A 12,296-nucleotide genomic window follows, 5' to 3' on the forward strand; every position below is an offset into this window, starting at 1 on the left:
TGCATCTGCACTAGGGAGCCACAATTTAGCACATAAAGCCCCCTCACCAATGCAAAATGGTGTCTTTATGTCAGATTCTACTCCCCTAGCACCCAGCACCTTTCCCTTTCTGTTTGGGAAACCAAATTCATCAGTGTCCCTAACCATACACACGAACATGCCATGGGTGCACAGCCACACTATGGGGCACATTTACTTACCCGTCCAGGAGTTCACCAAAAGTTCATTGTCTGACCAGAATGCTCTCTATCGTAATTCGCTCAGGTCCGCCGGAGTTCCCCTTCTTCTTCCTGGTGCATGTAAGTGCTTGTTCTTGCAACACAATTTGAAAGTTAAATCTCGCGCTCAGTCCGAATCAGTCGAATCGTCCGGCGGCACCCCCCCCCCCCATTTCTGTTGCATGGGACACAATCCCCAATCCCACAATCCCCAATCCCAAAAATTTAGGAAAATCTGACAAAAGTGCGTCCGCCGGCCCTTAGTAAATAAGCCCCATATGTATCCCCTACCACTTACATGCCTATGGAACACTATTGCACAGAGCCAATCTACTCCCCACTACAGATGCTTATTCCAAGCACTTCCTTGCTGCCACCACTCACTATTACGACTTACGAGATGCCTACACCTTCATAACCCATAATTTATCACAGGTTGATCTTAATGGACCTGCAACTTTTTTTTATCAAACTTATCCACTATGATACTGATTTTTAAAGCGGCTGACTACATTTCAATAAATCACTTCCATTAGGCATGTGTCTGCATATATATGTACCTGTGTCTTTGCCTCCTTTGAAAGCTTCAGCCTTTCCTTGTTCTCCCCATGCTGCCCTCTGCATATATACACAGCATCCTCTCTCCCCCTCTTCCAGCCCATCCTCATGGCATCTCCCACTGTGTCTCTCTTTTCACTATTTGTCCTCACTAGCAGACTGGGAGAGGGAGCAGGGTGAGTCATAACTCTGTTGCTACAGCTCATCTTCATCACTAGAGCTCACACACATAAACAAAGAATCACAGAGAGTCTGCACACAGCATAAAAGCAAGTAGTAAGACTAATAAAATCACATTATGAATATTCACTGATTATCCACAAGGCACATGGCCACTTATGTAAAAGAGTGGACAACCCTTTAAACATTTTTACAGACTTAACATATGGATAACCCATCCACAGGATAAGTAATAAATGTAAAACATGTGCACATAGCACCCTAACAGGTGCGTGTTCAGCTCACCCCACAGTGTGATGGTCCAAAGTCCTCTGGTATCAGCCTTGGTGCACGAAAAAGGAAAGACCACCGCAAAACAGCAAAAGGTACAAGGAATCTCGGCACTCACATGAAGCCACCAGGTTTGGTTTAAATAAATTTCTTCCACTTTATTCACACCTCCGGAACAACATGCATTAACAGCTTAAATGATCGACGCGTTTCGACGTTTGTGCATCTTAGTCATGATCAGTTAAGTAATAAATGTAACAGGATGAAAGACTAAATAGATGTATTATTGGAAGTGCTGGGAGATTGGGAGTTCTAACACTCATCTCATGATTCTAATTAGAGATGAGCGAACATGCTCGTCCGAGCTTGATGCTCGGTCGAGCATTAGGGTACTCGAAACTGCTCGTTGCTCGGACGAATACTTTGCCCGCTCGAGAAAATGGCAGCTCCCGCCGTTTTGCTTTTTGGCGGCCAGAAACAGAGCCAATCACAAGCCAGGAGACTCTGCACTCCACCCAGCATGACGTGGTACCCTTACACGTCGATAGCAGTGGTTGGCTGGCCAGATCAGGTGACCCTGGGATAGACTAGCCGCTGGCCGCGCTGCTCGGATCATTCTGTCTCTGGATGCCGCTAGGGAGAGAGCTGCTGCTGGTCAGGGAAAGCGTTAGGGTGTTCTATTAGCTTACTGTTAGGCAGGAGTGATTCTCAAAGAACCCAACAGCCCTTCTTAGGGCTACAATAACGTTCTACTTTTTTTATTTTAATTTGCATCTTTTACCATTTTGTGAGGAATTAGCAGGGGGACTTGCTACCGTTGTGTTTAGCTCTTAGTGGCACACATATCCATAGCAAAGGCTGAAGTGGCAAAATTCAGTAGGGGTTGGATTTCTATTAGGCAATAACTCAGTGTCATCTCATCTGGCATAGTAGTGTGCTTCCTTTGATACTTGGCTAGAAAATAGCCATAGGAGAATACAAATAGCTTCTTGAAGCCTACAGTAGCGTTCTATATATTTGATTTCTGGTTGATCTGCTGGTGGCTGTAGTTTCTGCAGTGCATGTACTTGCCAATTCTGAGCAATTTGTAGTGAGACTTGCGACCGCTGTGTTCTGCGCTTAGTGGCGCACATATCCATAGCAAAGGCTGAAGTGGCAAAATTCAGTAGGGGTTGGATTTCTATTAGGCAATAACTCAGTGTCATCTCATCTGGCATAGTAGTGTGCTTCCTTTGATACTTGGCTAGAAAATAGCCATAGGAGAATACAAATAGCTTCTTGAAGCCTACAGTAGCGTTCTATATATTTGATTTCTGGTTGATCTGCTGGTGGCTGTAGTTTCTGCAGTGCATGTACTTGCCAATTCTGAGCAATTTGTAGTGAGACTTGCGACCGCTGTGTTCTGCGCTTAGTGGCGCACATATCCATAGCAAAGGCTGAAGTGGCAAAATTCAGTAGGGGTTGGATTTCTATTAGGCAATAACTCAGTGTCATCTCATCTGGCATAGTAGTGTGCTTCCTTTGATACTTGGCTAGAAAATAGCCATAGGAGAATACAAATAGCTTCTTGAAGCCTACAGTAGCGTTCTATATATTTGATTTCTGGTTGATCTGCTGGTGGCTGTAGTTTCTGCAGTGCATGTACTTGCCAATTCTGAGCAATTTGTAGTGAGACTTGCGACCGCTGTGTTCTGCGCTTAGTGGCGCACATATCCATAGCAAAGGCTGAAGTGGCAAAATTCAGTAGGGGTTGGATTTCTATTAGGCAATAACTCAGTGTCATCTCATCTGGCATAGTAGTGTGCTTCCTTTGATACTTGGCTAGAAAATAGCCATAGGAGAATACAAATAGCTTCTTGAAGCCTACAGTAGCGTTCTATATATTTGATTTCTGGTTGATCTGCTGGTGGCTGTAGTTTCTGCAGTGCATGTACTTGCCAATTCTGAGCAATTTGTAGTGAGACTTGCGACCGCTGTGTTCTGCGCTTAGTGGCGCACATATCCATAGCAAAGGCTGAAGTGGCAAAATTCAGTAGGGGTTGGATTTCTATTAGGCAATAACTCAGTGTCATCTCATCTGGCATAGTAGTGTGCTTCCTTTGATACTTGGCTAGAAAATAGCCATAGGAGAATACAAATAGCTTCTTGAAGCCTACAGTAGCGTTCTATATATTTGATTTCTGGTTGATCTGCTGGTGGCTGTAGTTTCTGCAGTGCATGTACTTGCCAATTCTGAGCAATTTGTAGTGAGACTTGCGACCGCTGTGTTCTGCGCTTAGTGGCGCACATATCCATAGCAAAGGCTGAAGTGGCTAAATTCAGTAGGGGTTGGATTTCTATTAGGCAATAACTCAGTGTCATCTCATCTGGCATAGTAGTGTGCTTCCTTTGATACTTGGCTAGAAAATAGCCATAGGAGAATACAAATAGCTTCTTGAAGCCTACAGTAGCGTTCTATATATTTGATTTCTGGTTGATCTGCTGGTGGCTGTAGTTTCTGCAGTGCATGTACTTGCCAATTCTGAGCAATTTGTAGTGAGACTTGCGACCGCTGTGTTCTGCGCTTAGTGGCGCACATATCCATAGCAAAGGCTGAAGTGGCAAAATTCAGTAGGGGTTGGATTTCTATTAGGCAATAACTCAGTGTCATCTCATCTGGCATAGTAGTGTGCTTCCTTTGATACTTGGCTAGAAAATAGCCATAGGAGAATACAAATAGCTTCTTGAAGCCTACAGTAGCGTTCTATATATTTGATTTCTGGTTGATCTGCTGGTGGCTGTAGTTTCTGCAGTGCATGTACTTGCCAATTCTGAGCAATTTGTAGTGAGACTTGCGACCGCTGTGTTCTGCGCTTAGTGGCGCACATATCCATAGCAAAGGCTGAAGTGGGAAAATTCAGTAGGGGTTGGATTTCTATTAGGCAATAACTCAGTGTCATCTCATCTGGCATAGTAGTGTGCTTCCTTTGATACTTGGCTAGAAAATAGCCATAGGAGAATACAAATAGCTTCTTGAAGCCTACAGTAGCGTTCTATATATTTGATTTCTGGTTGATCTGCTGGTGGCTGTAGTTTCTGCAGTGCATGTACTTGCCAATTCTGAGCAATTTGTAGTGAGACTTGCGACCGCTGTGTTCTGCGCTTAGTGGCGCACATATCCATAGCAAAGGCTGAAGTGGCTAAATTCAGTAGGGGTTGGATTTCTATTAGGCAATAACTCAGTGTCATCTCATCTGGCATAGTAGTGTGCTTCCTTTGATACTTGGCTAGAAAATAGCCATAGGAGAATACAAATAGCTTCTTGAAGCCTACAGTAGCGTTCTATATATTTGATTTCTGGTTGATCTGCTGGTGGCTGTAGTTTCTGCAGTGCATGTACTTGCCAATTCTGAGCAATTTGTAGTGAGACTTGCGACCGCTGTGTTCTGCGCTTAGTGGCGCACATATCCATAGCAAAGGCTGAAGTGGCAAAATTCAGTAGGGGTTGGATTTCTATTAGGCAATAACTCAGTGTCATCTCATCTGGCATAGTAGTGTGCTTCCTTTGATACTTGGCTAGAAAATAGCCATAGCAATAGGATAGGATTGTTTGGTTCTAAAAACTCAAAAAAAAACAAAAAACACAAAAAAAAACAAAAAACACAAAAAAACACACAAAAAAAAAAAAAAAAAAGAAAAAAAAAAAAAAAGTTATAACTCTCATTTTAAAAATGTTTAACCCCAGGGCTAGGGGTAGAGGACGAGGGCGGGGACGTGGGCGTCCAACTACTGCAGGGGTCAGAGGCCGTGGTCCTGGGCGGGGTGAGACACCACCTGCTGATGAGGGAGCAGGGGAACGCCGCAGAGCTACACTCCCTAGGTTCATGTCTGAAGTTACTGGGACTCGTGGTAGAGCACTGTTGAGGCCAGAACAGTGCGAACAGGTGATGTCGTGGATTGCTGACAATGCTTCGAGCAATTTGTCCACCACCAGTCAGTCTTCCACGCAGTCCACCCATGTCACCGAAATCCCCACTCCTCCAGCTCCTGCACCTCAGCCTCCTCCCCCCCAGTCTGCCCCCTCCCAGGAAAATTTGCCATTTGAACCGGCATACTCTGAGGAACTGTTTTCTGGACCCTTCCCACAGTCACAAACCACTTGTCCGGTTGCTGCTGAGCAATTTTCCGATGCCCAGGTTTTCCACCAGTCACAGTCTGTGGGTGATGATGACCTTCTTGACGTAGTGGAAGTGTGTAAAGAGGTGTCCGACGATGAGGAGACACGGTTGTCAGACAGTGGGGAAGTTGTTGTCAGGGCAGGAAGTCCGAGGGGGGAGCAGACTGAGGGATCGGAGGATGATGAGGTGACAGACCCAAGCTGGGTTGAGAGGCCGGGTGAACACAGTGCTTCTGAGACGGAGGAGAGTCCTCGACCTGAACAGGTTGGAAGAGGCAGTGGTGGGGCCAGACGGAGAGGCAGGGCCAGAGCTGGTGCATCAGCGCCACTGTCAACTAGTGAAGCTCCCGTGGTGAGGGCTCTTGCGGCGAGGGCTAGATCTTCAGAAGTGTGGAGGTTCTTTAAGGAAACACCGGATGACCGACGGACTGTGGTGTGCAACATTTGCCAAACCAGGCTCAGCAGGGGTTCCACCACTACTAGCTTAACTACCACCAGTATGCGCAGGCATATGAATGCTAAGCACCCCACTCAGTGGCAACAAGCCCGTTCACCTCCGGCCGTGCACACCACTGCTCCTTCCCCTGTGTCAGCTGCTAGTCAGCCCCCTGCCCAGGACCCTGGCACAAAAACCCCATCGTCGCCTCCACGATCCTCCACAGCATCCACCAGCGTTCAGCTCTCCATACCCCAGACGCTGGAGCGGAAACGCAAATATAGTGCAACCCACCCGCACGCCCAAGCCCTTAATGTGCACATCTCCAGATTGCTTAGCCTGGAGAAGCTGCCCTATAGGCTAGTAGAGACCGAGGCCTTTCGCAACCTCATGGCGGCGGCCGCCCCTCGGTATTCGGTCCCCAGCCGCCACTACTTTTCCCGATGTGCCGTCCCAGCCCTGCACCAGCACGTGTCAGACAACATCATCCGTGCCCTGACCAACGCCGTTTCTGACAAGGTCCACCTGACCACGGACACGTGGACGAGTGCTGCCGGGCAGGGCCACTATATATCGCTGACGGCACATTGGGTTAACTTGGTGGAGGCTGGGACCGAGACTGACCCTGGGGCTGCTCATATACTGCCGACGCCGAGGATTGCGGGGCCTACCTCGGTCCAGGTGTTTCAGGCCTACTATGCCTCCTCCTCCTCCCACCCCTCCTCCACCTCCTCCTCCGAACTACCATCCGTGGGCACGGCGCCATCAGTCGGTAGCTCTAGGCACAGCAGCAGTGCCGTCGCTAAGCGACAGCAGGCGGTGCTCAAACTGCTGAGCCTAGGCGACAAAAGGCACACCGCCCAAGAGCTATTACAGGGCATCACGGCGCAGACTGATCTGTGGCTGGCACCGCTGAACCTCAAGCCGGGAATGGTTGTGTGTGACAACGGCCGTAACCTGGTGGCGGCTCTGCAACTCGGCAGACTGACACATGTGCCATGCCTGGCCCATGTGTTAAATCTGATAGTGCAGCGTTTCCTCAAGACATACCCCAATCTGTCTGATTTGCTCACGAAGGTGCGCCGCATCTGTGCGCATTTCAGGAAGTCCAGCCCAGATGCTGCCACTCTCAGGGCAGCGCAGCGCCGCCTCCAACTGCCCGCTCACCGACTGTTGTGCGACGTGCCCACGAGGTGGAATTCAACACTGACCATGTTATCCAGAGTTTACCAGCAGCGCAGAGCGATTGTAGACTGCCAGATGTCAACTTCCACCAGAACTGGTAGTCAGGTCAGTCAGCTTCCTCAAGTCTACAATGAGGAGTGGACGTGGATGTCTGATATCTGTCAGGTGCTGAGTAACTTTGAGGAGTCAACACAGATGGTCAGTGGCGATGCCGCCATCATCAGCCTCACCATCCCGCTGCTTGGCCTGTTGAAAAACTCTCTGGTCAGCATGAAGTCGGAAGCTTTGCGCTCGTCACAAGAGACGGGGGAAGAATATTCCCTTGTTGATAGCCAAAGCACCCTGAGGTCTGTTTCTCAGCGCATATCGGAGGAGGTGGAGGTGGAGGAGGATGAGGAGGAAGAGGAGGAGAATGTTGGCGAGACACAAGAGGGGACCATTGTTGAGTCCTTCACTGTTCAGCGTGTATGGGCAGAAGAAGAGGAGTTGGAGGAGTTGGAGGAGGAGGAAATGGACAGTCAGGCCAGTGAGGGGAGTGAATTCTTACGCGTTGGTACTCTGGCGCATATGGCAGATTTCATGCTAGGCTGCCTATCCCGTGACCCTCGCGTTCAAAGAATTTATTCCAGCACCGATTACTGGGTGTTCACTCTCCTGGACCCACGGTACAAGCAAAATCTTGCCACTCTCATCCCTGCAGAGGAAAGGAGTGTGAGAATGCATGAATACCAGCAGGCCCTGGTGCACAAGCTGAAACAGTATTTCCCTTCTGACAGCGCTAGCGGCAGAGTGCGTAGTTCTGCGGGACAAGTAGCGAGGGAGAGTAGGCGAGCAGGCAGCTTGTCCAGCACTGGCAAGGGTACGCTTTACAAGGCTTTTGCCAGCTTTATGTCACCCCAGCAAGACACTGTCACCTGTCCCCAGTCTCGGCAGAGTAGGGCTGATCTTTACAGAAAGATGGTGAGGGAGTACGTAGCTGACCATACCATCGTCCTAAATGATCACACAGCTCCCTACAACTACTGGGTTTCAAAGCTGGACATGTGGCACGAACTGGCGCTGTACGCCTTGGAGGTTCTTGCCTGCCCTGCCGCTAGCGTCTTGTCCGAGCGGGTTTTCAGTGCAGCTGGTGGCATCATCACCGATAAGCGTACACGCCTGTCGACTGACAGCGCTGACAGGCTGACGCTTATTAAAATGAATAAAGGCTGGATTTCTCAGAATTTCCAATCTCCACCAGGTGAAGGAAGCTCAACCTGAATAATTGATCCACTCCTCCTCCTCCTCCTCATTTTCCTCCTTCTCCTCCTCTTTGTACAGTAAAGCAGAGGAAAATGGCTATTTTTTGACAGGGCCCACTGGCTCTTGCTATACTTCATGCATTTAATTTTTCTGGAGGGCCACCTACCCGGTCCTCTGTTTGAAACAATTTTTGTGAGTGCCACATACAGGCACTCAATCTATTCCATTTTTCTGGAGGGCCACCTACCCGGTCCTCTGGTTTGAACAATTTTTGGGACTGCCACATACAGGCACTCAATCTATTCCATTTTACTGGAGGGCCACCTACCTGCTCCTCTGGTTTGAAGAATTTTTGGGACTGCCACATACAGGCACTCAATCTATTCCATTTTACTGGAGGGCCACCTACCTGCTCCTCTGGTTTGAAACATTTTTGGGACTGCCACATACAGGCACTCAATCTATTCCATTTTACTGCAGGGCCACCTACCTGCTCCTCTGGTTTGAAGAATTTTTGGGACTGCCACATACAGGCACTCAATCTATTCCATTTTACTGGAGGGCCACCTACCTGCTCCTCTGGTTTGAAGAATTTTTGGGACTGCCACATACAGGCACTCAATCTATTCCATTTTACTGCAGGGCCACCTACCTGCTCCTCTGGTTTGAAGAATTTTTGGGACTGCCACATACAGGCACTCAATCTATTCCATTTTACTGGAGGGCCACCTACCTGCTCCTCTGGTTTGAAGAATTTTTGGGACTGCCACATACAGGCACTCAATCTATTCCATTTTACTGCAGGGCCACCTACCTGCTCCTCTGGTTTGAACAATTTTTGGGACTGCCACATACAGGCACTCAATCTATTCCATTTTACTGGAGGGCCACCTACCTGCTCCTCTGGTTTGAAACATTTTTGGGACTGCCACATACAGGCACTCAATCTATCCCATTTTACTGGAGGGCCACCTACCTGCTCCTCTGGTTTGAAACATTTTTGGGACTGCCACATACAGGCACTCAATCTATTCCATTTTACTGCAGGGCCACCTACCTGCTCCTCTGGTTTGAACAATTTTTGGGACTGCCACATACAGGCACTCAATCTATTCCATTTTACTGGAGGGCCACCTACCTGCTCCTCTGGTTTGAACAATTTTTGGGACTGCCACATACAGGCACTCAATCTATCCCATTTTACTGGAGGGCCACCTACCTGCTCCTCTGGTTTGAAAAATGTTTGGGACTGCCACATACAGGCACTATCCAAATTAAATTGTCTCCATAGCAGCCTCCACACGTTGTCTCCATTGCTACCTCCAAAAGTCGTCCATATAGCTGCCTCCATACATCGTCCCTTTATCAAACGAGGTGTGTCAGGCAGAAATTTGGGTTGTTTTCATGGATTCCACATCAAAGTTGTTAACTTTGTCGCCACCCTGCTGTGTTATCCACAAAATATACTGGCAAACTTTTACCATTTAGGGATATTATTTCAGCGCTTCTTGCGCATCTGTTTACATTCCCCTCACCCGCCATATCCTAAACTTATAAGAACGCTACTACACTTGATCTTATACAAAAGTGCTGTTTGGGGAGTAGCCTAGAGACAGGGGCTTGGATTGGCGAAAGCTCGCCTGGCAGCGGAGCGCCAGCTCCATGCGCATCATGCGCTTCTTGCGTATCTGTTTACATTCCCCTCACCCGGCATATCCTAAACTTATAAGAACGCTACTACACTTGATCTTATACAAAAGTGCTGTTTGGGGAGTAGCCTAGAGACAGGGGCTTGGATTGGCGAAAGCTCGCCTGGCAGCGGAGCGCCAGCTCCATGCCAAGATCCAACTAACATAGTTTTAACTGCAGCACCTTTAATCTACTACTAGTTCACTGCCTCCATACATGGTCCCCTTATCAAACGAGCTGTGTCAGGCAGAATTTTGGGTTGTTTTCATGGCTTCCATGTTAACTTTGTCGCCACCCTGCTGTGTAATCCACAAAATATACTGGCAAACTTTTATCATGTACCGATATTATTTGAGCACTTCTTGCTCACCTCCTTTGGTTCCTCTCTGCCACCCATTGGTTTGAAGCCTGAGTCCATTTAGGGTATGTCGCCATGACACTCTCTAGCCTGCTGCCGCTGCCTCTGCCTCTGCATGCCGTCCCCTATAGTGTCAGGGTCAATTATTGCATGTTTTAGATGCTATCTAGCTTCATTCTGTCACTCTGTCATGGCCATGCTGTTGCCCATAATTTTGGCATAATGGTGCGTTTAAGCAGCCTCAGAGGCATCCATGCATGCTGCCCCTGCTGTTTCCTGTCCATTTCCGTGGTGTTTCCATCCTTTTCTGAGGTTCCCAGGTGTTTGGCCAAGCTTCCCTGTGCAGAGCCTTGGTCCCCTTGAAAAATGCTCGAGTCTCCCATTGACTTCAATGGGGTTCGTTATTCGAGACGAGCACTCGAGCATCGGGAAAAGTTCGTCTCGAATAACGAGTACCCGAGCATTTTAGTGTTCGCTCATCTCTAATTCTAATCTTATGATTTTGAATAGTAAATAAATTTGTAAAGCCTGAAAAACCCCTTTAAGAAACACTTTTTTAAAACATAATTAAAAAAAAAATATATATATATATATATATATATATATATATATATATAGTTAAAATATCATGTAACAATTTGCAAGCAATGAATCCAATGACTGTACTAAAATGTCTTATTATTCAGTGGTAAAAAAATTACCTACCGAAATATGCTCTTTTTATTATTTGGTATATATGATAAGCTATAGACCTTTATGGCGGAATATTGTTCTTACATGCTCAGCAATATGTGCAGGGGGAGGGAGGAGATGCTGAGCTGTCTCCATCACCTATTGTCATTTGTCTCATCCAATATTATCTGCCTCCAGAGTGTACCGAGCACAAACCGAAACATAATATCTACAAGACAAGAAAATGTCCGCCTATTTGTCAGGACCTACTACATAAACTGCAGTGTTTAAGTGTCTTTTTTTGTTTGTTATCTAGCTGTTGACACGGATATTGGATTTAAAAAATAGCACCAAAAATATAAGAAAAAATAATTTTTACATAATTTCAGCTCAGGTGAATTTTAGTCATGATCCTAACGCCCACAGTTAACCTTTTACTGCTACACTGAACAACATGGAGGATGGGAAGAGGGGAGAAAAAAGTGTGGTCAACAATCAAGAGAATATGTCAGAGACTTAAGAATATTGTGAACCAAGATCACAATGAGATGGCAAGACAATACTGTGCATGAACAGGAGACAAGGAATACTCCGGATACATATAAGAAGGTCCAATCACACAAATCTAGGTGAGGCAGATTGAACAAGCTAAGATTAGTAAAGAGAAAATCACTGGCAGAGAAGTCCAGCCCCAAGGATAGTTTTATAGCTGGCTAATGAACTGTCTAATGAAAGAGTCAGCTGAGAATAACCACGAAACATTCTAATCCTTTCGGACCAGCACTGTAAACAGGGAAGGTGATGCCTATTATCTCTCCGGATGTGTCTATTTTCAGTAAAATATAAGAATTCTGGACTATCTTAGATTATAACTCTGTGCTATGCTGTTCCTCATTATACATCTTACAAATGTATAAATATAATGACTACTGGGTGTAGTCAATTGCCAGCATCAGTGTAAAGACAAACCTTACTGACAAGGGGAATGGTAACGCCCAGTTGTCAATTTATTCATAATATTGGTGCAAAGTAATGAGATAGGATGCCCCAGAATTGATATTTTGTGGGGACGAATACAAGTATTACAAGTTAGTACTGTCAATCATTTGGACCCTGTCTAGTTATAAGATCATCCTCCGATCCTTGGATACTACGCCATATTGTATCCGACATGTTTTTACCTACACATTTCCTTGCACTGGTAATTCATATGATAATATAGATCAGTTTCCGCGCTGGATAATCTTGCTATTTTTTGACACGCCTGAAATATTAATGAGCTTGCAGATCTTTTTATTGTATTCATATATTATTTATCGATAACCGATGGTG

This window comes from Engystomops pustulosus, chromosome 8 (assembly GCF_040894005.1).
Source record: "Engystomops pustulosus chromosome 8, aEngPut4.maternal, whole genome shotgun sequence".
NCBI classification, from domain to species: domain Eukaryota; kingdom Metazoa; phylum Chordata; class Amphibia; order Anura; family Leptodactylidae; genus Engystomops; species Engystomops pustulosus.